The sequence below is a fragment of the Adiantum capillus-veneris genome, chromosome 7, assembly GCF_014529385.1.
Source record: "Adiantum capillus-veneris isolate H3 chromosome 7, ASM1452938v2, whole genome shotgun sequence".
NCBI lineage: Eukaryota > Viridiplantae > Streptophyta > Polypodiopsida > Polypodiales > Pteridaceae > Adiantum > Adiantum capillus-veneris.
The window spans coordinates 91527830-91540693 of record NC_140937.1 but is presented as its reverse complement, the minus strand read 5'-3'; the positions used below and the strand labels follow the sequence as shown (position 1 = coordinate 91540693).

Sequence of the window (12864 nt, the reverse complement as noted above, 5' to 3'; positions counted from 1 at the left end):
GTGTGTGTGTGTCTCTCTCTCTCTTCCGCAAAGCATTTGACACAATACCAGAAGAGCCGTTCGTCTAGTGCCTTCAGTCTCGTGTCGTGCTAGCAGAGATGACATGGGGTATTCATTTAGAAAGTTTTTGTACAAGGTGTCATCGAACAAGAGGGTATTACTTTTGTTAAACATTGGAAAATACTCCCAAAAGTTTTCAAGCTTTTTGAAAAGCATTTGCTTTGGGGGACTCCCAAAATCCCAAGAGCTTAAAATGGCAGATTTCTTGAGCAACCCAACCACTCAAGCATTGCTTTCCCTGACTCAAGCACTTGTCAATCCTTATCTTCAAGTTCTGCTGCTGCAGCAGCTCCAAATGCTTACCTATGCAACTTGATCAAGGCACGGTATGAACATCTTGGCATTCATCCGGACATAGTGTGCGTAGTTATTGTCTTGCCTCACAGTAGAAGTGCCACGTTGACAAGTTTAGTGGTAAGTGTTGCTTAAGTTTGTCATGTACAACGGCTAGCAGATTATTGAAGTCTAGGAGCATTGCAACTGGATGGGGGCCATGAAACCTGGTCGGTAACTGAGGGAACCTTTGCTAATATGCCCCTGGTCATCACTAGGTGGTCCGTGGGATCTATTTTGATGGGTTGCACCCCTGAGCTTCCTTATCCATATGCTTTTTCTCATCTTTGCCACCAGAAACTGCAGTGTATCTTTGATCTGGCTGTCCACCTCTGCATCCCCACTTTGAGTTCCCATTTAGCATTGTTAGTTTGAGCCACCCCACAGACTGTGTTCACTTTGGCATATGCAGTTGGGGCACTATCAGCAGGCACTGCAACAGTTGCATCTTGCACTTGACCAGGAGCAGTGGCAGGAGCATGTGGGGCAGATATTTTCACGGGGACGGACACCAGGTGCAACGGTAAAGAACAGACTGAACAACTTTAAGCACTTCAAATAGCAATTGAACTGAAAGAGATGCACGACACACGAGACACGGAGTGGCGGAATTCCACCCCAAGAGAGCACTGGCCCCAAACCTTGGCGCCCCTTTTGCTATTTCTTTATACTGCTTGAACTTAGTACAATGCCGATACTCTATCCTCTGCACCTTCACCCGAAAGAGTGCAAGAGTATGAGCCCTCTGCACATATTTAAAGGTCCTTGGCCTATGAAAAGCAGTTACATGAAAAGCTTCAAACACAAAAGCTTTTGGTCCAAAAAGCTCGTGCTGAAAAGCTGCCTTGCACAAATCACGGAAATCCATACACCTGCCATGTTAGTAGCTGTCAACGAAAAACGCGGAAGTTCTTACAGTTTGCCACGTCAGCAGCCAATGCAAAATTCGGGTGTCCGTACAACTGCCACGTCATCAGCTTTTACACTAGTCTTTTGTGTGTGTGTCTGTGTGGGTCCAACTTTATTTATTGTCTTTGTGTCACTTGGGCGCCATCAGACGGGGTCCCCTAAGTTGGTAGGAACTCCTCTTTAGAAATAGGCCTCTCGGCAAGACTTTGCAAGTTGGTAAAACTTCTTCCGCTGTTTGTTCTTCCTCTACTGCTTCTTCACTTAGGGTTTAGGTTCCTCGATCGAGATCTCCAAGTCGGCTCCGTTCTTCAGTGGCTTGAGACGTAGCAGTTTGTGACAAATATTGGTTCTATTGGAGCACTTGCAAGCTGCACCGGGCTAGTAGTAGGAGGTGGCAATGCAATTGTAGGCTCAATCGAGGCTGGCTAGGGACTTGCTCACAAGGAAACGTTACTCTGTTATGCAAAGTGAAATTTTAATCGCAAAGAGTGACAATGATTAGATTTGGAGCGTGGGCTAGATCAATCGAGAAAGACGTACAATCAATAAGATGGCATGATCATGAAAGATTGCTCAATATGCATATGTGGGATGATTGTTTGAAATGCTTTTATCTATTTACGGAAATCTCAAATTGATTTTCAAAAGGGAGAATTGTGTTGAACTCAACAGGGACTCTCATTTGATACCCATATTGATGTTTCTTTTTGTCATTAGTATTTCTCACGAGAGAGAGAAGCTTCTAGAAGGTTCTAGGAAGGTAGGTTCGTGAGGGCTTTAGAACGAAGGTTCCAAAAGGAGGACAAGTTGCAGAGGAGAGACAAGTGTTAGGACACTTGTCACACATGCTTCACCTTTTCTGATGTGGTTGGACACTTGTCTCAATGTTAACCAGTTACCCTTTTTGACAGCTTTACCTAAAAATACACCTCATTTATCTCTCCTTAGAGGGTCGAATCTCGATGCTCTTTGTCACCCATCCGAAGTGACTCAGGAGTACCGATTCTTGGTGGCCCTCAAAAATTCTTCTTCACAGTGCTCGTTATTTCTCTGAATGACGCACTAAATATATATACTCGGATGTCCCAAGGGAGAAAAACCTCTCACTTATAAATCCAAAAATTCATTTAGAATTATACTTCTTTTAGCTAAATCTAATCTAGACATATATGTACTCGGATGTCTCGAGCGAGAAAACTCTCACTTATAAATCCAATAATTCATTTAGAATCATACTTCCTTCAGATAAAGCTAATTTAGCATGCGGAATGGACATCTCTGATGCGTAATGGGATGGGTGACATAGAGCATCGCGAAGGAGTTGTTTTGTAAGTTCGGTGAGAAAGAACTAAGTGATGGGTATTCCTGATGCATCACATGGTGGGTGATGGGAGCATTGGAAAGGGAATATACCATACTTAGGCGGAATTCCGAACTGATTTAGAATTCTGCACAAGAAATGAGGCAAGCACTTGATTGAAGATGGGTTCAGAGTAAGCTTTGAGGAAATGTAATTGCCTTCTAGAAAAAGCGAGTTATTTTTCCGTAAAGGAGTCTATGTTAGCATTGCATATGTGCATCTAGGGATGTGTGGGTTGTGATTGTGTAAGCATAGTTTTCAGCTTGTAAGTTTGTACTGAGCTTTTAGTAGGTTCAAACCATTTTAAAGTGCCCAGTTGCCCACTTAATAAGTGGGCAGCCTGCAGATTTAAAGAAGCTTGAAAAACCAGGTGCCTCCACTCTATCTCTTTTTTAGCGTAAGGAAAAAGCGATTCTCTCTCTCTCTCTCTCTCTCTCTCTCTCTCTCTCTCTCTCTCTCTCTCTAGCCTAGGCGCCCCCTCTCTACCTTATTTCCACCAAGGAGGACCCACTCTATTCCTGCCGGCTGCTAGAGGCTATAAGACCCTCTCTCTCACTCTTAGGCATCAGAAAAGCCAGCACAAGAGCTCAGCCCATGCTGCTGCAAATTTCAGCCAAGATGATGATGTCGCAGGGGAAGAAAAGCTAGCTAGTGTTACGCCCATGCTGCTGCAGATTTCAGCCGCCAAGATGATGCTGCCGACATCGCGAAGAACGGCTTTCGGGGATTGTTTCCATCATGACAAGCTGCTGTTTTTCTCTGTTTTCAGCCCATAATGTCGTATACGGAGCTGATTTACAAGAAGGAACCCGAGAGCACGCTTCTTCTGTGTGTAGGATTGGAAGAGAGCGTTTTCTGTGTAGAGATCTCTTTGGGGGAGTTGCTTTTTGAGAACCAAGTTGTGTTCCGAGTTTCGAGACTTCACATGTGATGTTTTTCATGTTTTGATCTATGAGTGTTTGTTTGCAAGCGCACTTCTTCTACACGAGAAGGTAGGAGTAGAGGAAGGCATGAGCCTCTGCAAGATTTGCACCCCGAGTTTGGGATTAGATCCACAATTCTAAGAGTTGTAGACTCTCGAGTTGGGATCAGGGATTGTAGAGACTCTCCAGGAGGGACTTTGTGTCTAGGGTAGTAGAGTTGATGCTAAGATCTCTGTGGAAGAGGACTCTGGCACAGAGTCGGAAAAGAGTTACAGGATGCCATACCCTGGGTCTGGAAGGCGAGTTCGAGAGGCGAGAACCTTGGTTCTTGAGGATTCTGAGCAAGGAACGAAGGTTCCTAGGAATAGGGTTTTGCCTTGAGAATAGGAAGTTGAGGCTTTTGAGTACTATCAAGTCTGATCTAGAACGAACACTTCAAACACTTAATATCTGAGAGAGGGATCACACTGCGTAACGGACTTCCGAGCCAAGACGCATTGGCCCCAAAGACTGACGCCCCTTCCGGTATTTCTTTTTTTTTTTACCAAGAAAAAGATCCTTCCATTAGTTACTAAAACTGCCTATAGGGCTACAACCACCTCTACTAGAGAGGGCTACATCAAAGACCAAGGGAGACTCTCCTGTGAGAACAAAATATGTACAATGGCGCCTAAATCACGAGATGGGATGAGGTAAGAGCTAGACAGGTGGAGGTAATGCCATCAGGGTGCACCCTGGACCATGGTGAAGAAGGGCCGTGGGTGCCAGAGTCGCAGGAAAGCCTCTCTGCGCTCTTGCATGCGGTCGGAGCTGCCTTGAAGTCTCTCGAACTGACCCCTGAGAGTATGGATCAACTCTAGCCAGAAGTCACGAACAGTCTCCGTAGGTGGGACAGGGCGAGCCTCGAAGATGCAAAAGCAACGGGCCTGCCAAATGAACCCGAGTGTCAGGCCACAGACGAGCTCCGACACACTTCTCTCTCATTGCACCACGCCTGGGGGGTAAGCTCTGTAGCAGGCTGAAGTGTAGGTTGACCCCCCTTGATCACTATCATCCTGCTAGTGGATGATAGCTCAAATTGTAGTGCCGGGCCCGTGAGGGTGGACCAGGCAACAACACCCCAAGTGTACTGACGGATGTGGAAAGAGTTGGCATTAGCCGAAGAACTCGAAGCCAAACCTGCTGTGCCATGGGGCAGTTCCACAGACAATGACACTGACTCTCCAAAGGATGGACGCAAGCTGCACATGCTGTGGAGAGGTCACTATGTACCAGCCAGCTCCCTATTGCTGTAGCTCTGTGTGCAACTAGCCGCTGGAACAAAGTGACTCGCCTTGGCTCTCTAGAGTCCCACAATGCTCCCAAGAGCCTGGCAAGCACTCAGCTGTGAGACCCTCCTCCTGCCAATGAAGTGCTGCAGCAGGACAAGCCTCTCTCCCTGCTGCCAGTATGTGATGCCCCAGTTGAACAGTGTATTGAAAGAAAGGGATCCTAGGGTGGTCAGCTGAAGAGAAGAGGTCTCTCCAAAACCACTCCCCAGTGTCCGAGTGCACTTGTGACAGAGGGCAGCTCTCCCAAGCTTAAAGCCTCTAGTGGCCTGCCTCAAGGACTGCTAGGTCAGGATCTGTGACAGATCCTCCCACAGATGCTCACCACTCGTATCCTCTGAAAACAACATTCTGCAACCTATGGAGCCTCTACTGAGACTCTGTGAAGTCGACCCTCTCCCTGGATCTTGAAGAACATGGGGGGGGGGGGGGGGGGGGGGGGGGGGGGGGGGGAGGGTATAGACTCCGAGCAAGCACGAACTGCGATGAGGACCTCCAGTCGCGTGGAGGCCCCCCATCCATCTGGGAGCTGCTCTCTCTGGAGGGGTGAGCCACTCAGCTGGTAGAGCCTCTGTAATGTCCTGGCACATGCTCTGCACCCCTCTCATGCATCGTAGCTGGGTGCTTTGTACCTCCTCTGGCAAACCTGAAAACTGAAGCCAGTCGCCTAGAGTGAGGGCTGGGCCCTCTGCCATGGGACCCCAAGAAACATGAGGCCTACTACCAACCAAGTGGCCTCTCTGGGTGCTAACCATGGGGTTCCAAACAAGGGGTTGTCTCAAGCGCTCCTGCGTGCAAGTGGGTTGGTGCTGCTCCAGGCCACTCTGTAGCTGCTCCCCAGAGCGAAGCAAGCTCGTAGCAAATTGATCCTCCAGTCTCCTGCTCAGACCAACTCTACGCATCTTTGTAAAGATCCACTTGATGGAAGGGCTCCTAGGGCCTCGTGCATGAGGCACTCGAGCTCTAAGCCGCTGAAGCAACAACTCCTTCCAGGGCTCCTCCTTTGGAAGCAGTCCTTTGACAACAAACTTTCCAAGAAGGGCTCTGCTCTGCTGTGCTGGGTCTATGATCCCCAGTCCCCCCTGAGAACATGGTAGAGTGATGACGTGGCAGGGGACTCTGGCTCGAGCTAACTGAGTGTCGCGCCTTACCAAAGAAAGTTCTTGATCAGCCTCTCTAACTGGCTGATACAGGAGCTCGAGAAGATCCAACAAGATGTGATGTACCACATAGTAGCCATCAGTACCTGGTTGGCCACTACAACTCTGCCTGCCAAAGAGAGCCATGCCGAACTTCAATATAGCAGCTTCCTTTTGATGGTCAGGAGGAGGGGAGCAGTCTGTTGCTTAGGGGACAAGTCTAGGCCAACCTGACAACCCAAGTAGCGAACTGCAATCCTTGGGGGAATCCATCTGAAACCCTCGCCTGGCAACCATACAGCTCAGTACCAGTACCTCACTTTGAAAAAGAGGGGATGTCACGTGCACATCTAACCCTAACTGTACGTGGACAAGCTACTTCATGACAAGGGTTCTTTTCAGGTAGCTTAGGAAGTGTTCTAGCACTTTTGTGAGTCTGTTCGCAGACCGTGCATGTCCAAGCACTTGTAGATGCATATCCTCTGGTTGCACACAGCATGATCATCAGATTACCATCAAAACCCATCAGGAGCATTTTTACAGTACACAGATCCTTTTTCCCTATTTTAGCCATTTTTCACTTATTATTATTAAGTGACTTTGTTGGGAAACTTGGTAGGGCAAATTGGCCAAGCATGTATATAAGAAAAGCTAGCGCTAGTACTTTCTGGCAGAAGAGGCAGCGGGGACTAGGCGTCCGATAGTGCACCTTCTCAGCAAGACTCCCCCGCAAGCAAACATAGCATTTTCAACCACCAAGAACCAGCGTTTCTTCAAGTGCAGATCAGCCCCAATGTTTTGCAGTTGCAGATCAGCCTGGCGACAATAGACCCTAGCAGATCCCTTAGCGTTTTTGCAATAGACACCAAATCTGCCCTAGCATTTTTGGATCAGCCTCAAGCTCTAGCATTTTGAAGATTTCAGTCTTACGACATTGCGACATGGCCCTTGCAGTAGCAGATCTTCACCGCATCGTTCCCTCCTCAATAGATCAGCCCTAGTGTTAGTAGAAGCAACAAACCAGCCCTAGCGTTTTTGGGACAGCAGAGCACCTAGCGCAGATTCCCGGCGATAGAAGTCCCCTTTGCATCAGCGGTTTTGCATTTTCAGCGACTAGACTCTGTACCGCAGTCCCCAAACCTTGCAGATATTACCTTCCCGCCGCATATCCTCGCGGCACGGTCAGATCAGCAAGCGTTTGCAGATTCAGCCCGCTATTCGCAGATTTCAGCATCTGCGTTTTCAGCGCATCGTCATCATCGCCGTCGTCACCGACATAGAGTCAGAATTCAGCAGATAAAAGATTTGCAGATTTCAGCCATTAGCGTTTTCAGATTTCAGCCTGTCTCATCGTCGTCGACATCGTTGGCAAGTCCATAGCATTGTAGAGATTTGTGCAATCAATAGTAGACCTCTCTCGCCATAGAGAGTGGGGCCCTTGGAGGAGGGTTTGACAACTTTTCTGGTGTCGTATTCTTCTCTCGCTATCTCTCAGTCTCAGCACCTTCATTCACAATGTTTTCCACTTTGTTTGTGATCATTTGGACTCTCTCACTAAAGAACGGAAGGTTCTCCCTTCCGTAAGTAAAAGGAACCCTTGAGCACAGCTCGGAGCACTCATTTTGAGCAAAGTTCAACATTCATATCCGCTGCACCTTACATCTCAGCAGATTGGTTTGCGTGGTCTTGAGCTCCCTATAAGGGCAAATAAGCTTCTTGACGCTGAGTTTTCCCACAACTCAACTTTGTACTTGGAGGGCCAAGGGGCCAATTTGCACAAGTGTGAGCAGGCTCTTGAGGTGTTCTGTTGTGCATCAGGCCCATTGATCAACTGGAGGAAGACAGTTGCTTTCTGGGTTGGCAGTGCTCCTACACCCGATTGTCGAGAGAGATCGCCAATAGCGTCTGGAATCCTGGAAAGGGCTCTTCGCTGGCCCACTCTGATATCTGGGTCATGCGATACTTGAACTTCATTAAGGTCTGCAACGCTTGCTTCTTTGGGCCGCGCCGAAAGCGACACAAAGTGATTTGTGGCCCCTTCAATGCTACAACTTCGTCTATAGTCATGCGTCTACCTTCAAGAATCTCCGAGGATGAAAATTCCTGAAACCACTTTCAACACAAAAACATGAACATACCCATTCCATGTAAAGTGACTGGAAAAATTCTAGTCTTCTTTAAAGATTGTGCATGCAATGTAGATGAACATATAGACGGAGTGCCAAACCGTTCATCAAACACACGCAAACAATGGAATCGAAACCTGTCTTTCTGATCTAAATCTATTAACTGTGGCAATTCACAATGGAAATGCCGATGCTTGATGCTCAATCCTTCTTGTGCTCTTTCTGATATTGTGTCATGCCAAGGAAGAGACATGGAATGTGAATTTCTTGGGTGCAAACATTTCATCTTTTCATGGGTAATCTGCATACATCCGTGCTCATTCATGAGTGATCGTGTTCATGTACCATATGGCATGCCTATGAAAAGGGATCACATAAGGACGGTGACTAAAATACAGGAAATCATCACGAATGAAACACTTGAACAATGCGTGATGACTAATCATGTGCACACATAATACTTCCTGTGGGGGTCCTTTGGACTTCGACTCAAGAGCCAAGATCGGTTCTTCGTGATTGATTGAATCTGCAATGAGGTTAGCTTCACTAGAAAAAGTATCAACTAAACCATCATCCTTGTGAACAATCACATCTTTATCCTGCAATTTATCATGCTCGTGAATAATCACATCTTGATCATGCAAATTATCATGCTTATCATTATCATGCAAATCATGTGTGTCGTGCTTTGGAGAAGAAAAGACTGAGAGAGTCTTCGTCTCCCGATTCTGTTCAATCTGCACCTGCACAATAGAAAATAGTAGGACCAACTCTTGCATGTGTTGGTCTCTTTGTGCTTGTCTATCTTCGGCCGCCAAGCGCGCTTGCTCACGCTCGCGCTCCAAGGCTACCCTTCTGTCTTCAGTTGCCAAGCGCGCTTGCTCGCGCTCACGCTCCAAGGCTAACCGTCTTTTTTCGCGCTCGCGATCCAATTCTGCTATTCTTTCTTCGTGCTCACGATCCAATTCTGCTTTTCTTTCGTCGGGCCACGCTTCTTGTTGTCGCATCATGTTCATCATCGTCTTGACCAAAGCCTCCATAGGATTTGGTACAATCCTTGGCGTAGATGGGGAAGGGGGAGGGTAAGAAAAACCTCCTGGTTGGGAAAATCCTTCTTCACCACTTCCATGCTCACCAGCTCCATGCGAAGTATCCATTCCGCTTTGGGTAATGACCATACACTGAAGTCTTGGGTTCTGAAGTTCACGAGGAACTTGGGTTCTTGAGAGTCTTGGGTTCTTGGGTTCTTGAGTTCTTGAGGTTCTTCTTTAGCTTGCAATCTGTGTTAGAGAAGGATCTTCTCTTACCCAAGCTCTTCTCTTCCGTGCGGGCGCACCCCTTGGCGGCCTTGCGCTCACACCAAGGTTGCTTTTTCCCACTTCACGTCGATTGGCCGGCCGCTAAGTGCACGATCAGCTCTCAATGAGTGAAAATAGAAACAAGGGGAGGCTAGACAAGCCCTTCTTTCTTGGGTTTCCTGTCACTCTTCAAAACTCTATTAGGAATCGATACGCCCAAGTGGACTTGGGTTACGTGCGACCACAACAAGCAAAAACAATTCTTGTGGTTCTTTCCTTTAGTGATACAGAACACTGCCAGCTCTTATACCAATGTAAGGTGCAGCAGATGTGAATGTTGAACTTTGCTCAAGATGAGTGCTCCGAACTATGCTCAAGGGTTCCTTTTACTTACGGAAGGGAGAGCCTTCCGTTCTTTAGTGAGAGAGTGCAAATGATCACAAACAAAGTGGAAAACATTGTGAATGAAGGTACTGAGACTGAGAGATAGAGAGAGAAGAATACGACACCAGAAAAGTTGTCAAACCCTCCTCCAAGGGCCCCACTCTCTATGGCGAGAGAGGTCTACTATTGATTGCACAAATCTCTACAATGCTATGGACTTGCCGACGATGTCGACGACGATGAGACGGGCTGAAATCTGAAAACGCTAAATCTGCAAATCTTTTATCTAATGAATTCAGACTCTATGTCGGTGACGATGGCGATGATGACGATGCGATGATGATGCGCTGAAAATGCAGATGCTGAAATCTGCGAATAGCGGGCTGAATCTACAAACGCTTGCTGGTCTGACCGTGTGGCGAGGATCTACTGCTGGAAGGTGAGATCTGCAAGGTTTGGGGGCTGCGGTACGGAGTCTAGTCGCTGAAAATGCAACACGCTGATGCAAAGGGGACTTCTATTGCCGGGAATCTGCAAAATGCTAGGTGCTCCGCTGTCCCAAAGACGCTAGGGCTGGTCTGTTGTTTCTGCTAACGCTAGGGCTCATCCGTCGCGGAGGGAATGATGCGGTGAAGATCTGCTACCGCAAGGGCCATGTCGCGATGTCGTAAGGTTGAAATTTGCAAAACGCTAGAGCTTGAGGTTGTTCCAGAAACGCTAGGGCAGATTTGGTGTCTGTTGCAAAAACACTGAGGGATTTGCTGGGGTCTACTGTTGCGAGGCTGATATGCAACTGCAAAACGCTGGGGCTGATCTACACTTAAGAAAACACTGGTTCTTGGTGGCTGAAAACGCTATGTTTGCTTGCTGGGGAAGTCTTGCTGAGAAGGTGCACTGTCGGACGCCTGGTCCCTACTGCCTCTTCTGCCAGAAAGTACTAGCGCTAGCTTTTCTTATATACATGCTTGGCCAATTTGCCCTACCCAGTTTCCCAACAAAGTCAATAATAATAAGTGAAAAATGGCTAAAATAGGGAAAAAGGATTTGTGCACTGTAAAAATGCTCCCGATGGGTTTTGATGGTAATCTGATGATCATGCTGTGTGCAACCAGAGGATATGCATCTACTCTAAGTGCCTGGACATGCACGGTCTGCAAACACACTCACAAAAGTGCTAGAACACTTCCTAAGCTAACTGAATAGAACCCTTGTCATGAAGTAGCTTGTCCACGTACACATAGGGTTAAATGTGCACGTGACATGAGAAGTCAAAAATCTGCTCATCGCCTTAGCATAGAACAGAAAGAGGAAGGGGGCAAGAGGGCAACCCTGTCTGGCCGAATGTGTGAGCAAGAAGCGCTCCCCTCTTTCCTTGCCAAGAGCACCCGACTGTGCGCACGCATGTAGAGAGCTGGCACACCTGTGATCCAAGCATCTGTGAAACCCATCCTGTGAACAGTGCCCTCCAGGAAGTTCTAGTCAACTTTGTTGTAGGCCTTCTCAAAATCGAGAAGGAGTATCACCAAATCCTCTCCTCGGAGACGCGCGAGGGAAGACGCCTCCCAAAAAGTGAAGATGTTGTCAAGGATACTACGCTCCTTGACAAAACCTGTTTGGGTCCCATGAATAATGCTCTCTAGTAGTGGCTGGATCCTCAAGCTTAGAGCCTTTGCTAGAGTTTTGTAGGATGAGTTGAGGATGGTAATGGGTCGCCACTGTCGAATCTCATCCAAGGAGCCCCCCTCCTTGGGAATCAGGTAGATCAAGCCCTTACTCATGCTGTCAGGCATCTCGCTAGTGTGCAAAACATATTGGAATGCACTGCAAAGATCTGAACCAAGCAAGTCCCAATACTCCAAGAAGAAGCGGGGAGTCAAACCATTCTCTCCCGGATAGCTACCTCGGGGAGTGCTCCGAGGGCCTCATGGAGCTTCTCTAACTGGAGGGGAAGCTCAAGTGTCTGTCACATCTCCTCGGTAATAAGGTGTCACGTGCGCACTTCACTTGCGCCACTTGACATGCTTCTGCCATAGTCTAGCGTTTGTCTTAGCGTAGGACCTAGCGTGGCACTTTGTAAGCCTCTAGTAGGACGTGCATGCCCAGGCATGTCATAGTTGCATACCCTCTCTTGCACAGTACAGTCATTTCAACATGAGCATTTTCCATAGCATAGAACCCTTTTTGCCAAAGTACACATTTTTCACTTATTATTTAATAAGTGACTTTTGTTGGAAAAGTAGGTAGGGCAAATTGCTAAAGAGCTATAAAAGAAACCATTGGGCACTTAGTAGAAGCAGAAGAAGCAGGACACAGAAGGGCAGGCACTCGCTGCAGAGCAGGCAGGCACCCACAGGTCCCAACGTTTTCTCAAGATCAGCCCAACGTTTTCAGCCTCAAGCAATCAGCGTTTTCAGCCACTACCACTAGCATTTTCAGTTCCCAGCCTTAGCCTCGCGAGAACCCGTATCCTCTGCTTGCAGATCCTCGCCAGGTACCCCATCTAGTACCAGATCAGCCTAGCGTTTCCAGAATTCAGCAGATCAGCCTGGCATTTTCAGATTCCAGCTAGATCAGCTAGCGTTTTTGCATTTCAGCCCTAGTCTGGTGAAGCAATTGCAGATCCAAGCCGTAGTACCGCCACAGTAGCAGATCCCCAGCAGAGCATCTAGCGTTTTCAGTTTTCAGCCTTGACACCATCGTCGTCGTCGACATCATCATCGTCATCACAGATCCCTATCTTGACGACAAAACGTTCGTCATCGTCATCGCAGATCCCTATTTTGACGATGACACCTCCGTCATTGTCATCGTTATCGTCATCGCTTTCCGGACTTGACGACGACACCATCGTCGTCGTCGTCGTCGTCGTCACAGTCACCATTGTTGTCGTCGTCGACATCATCGTCGACATAGACTAGCAGTACCCATCGTTGACATCACCGTCTTCGACAGAGAATCGTCGTCGACTTCATCGTCTTCGACACAGTATCGTCGTCGACAAAGT

General features: G+C 47.7%; 1 protein-coding gene across 4 annotated transcripts in view; it reads left to right on the top strand.

Moving 5' to 3' along the window:
* The window catches only part of LOC147454216 (Phosphoglycerate mutase family protein), a 57163-nt gene that overhangs the window by 19767 nt on the left and 24532 nt on the right, over window positions 1–12864 (top strand). The window lies entirely within an intron of this gene.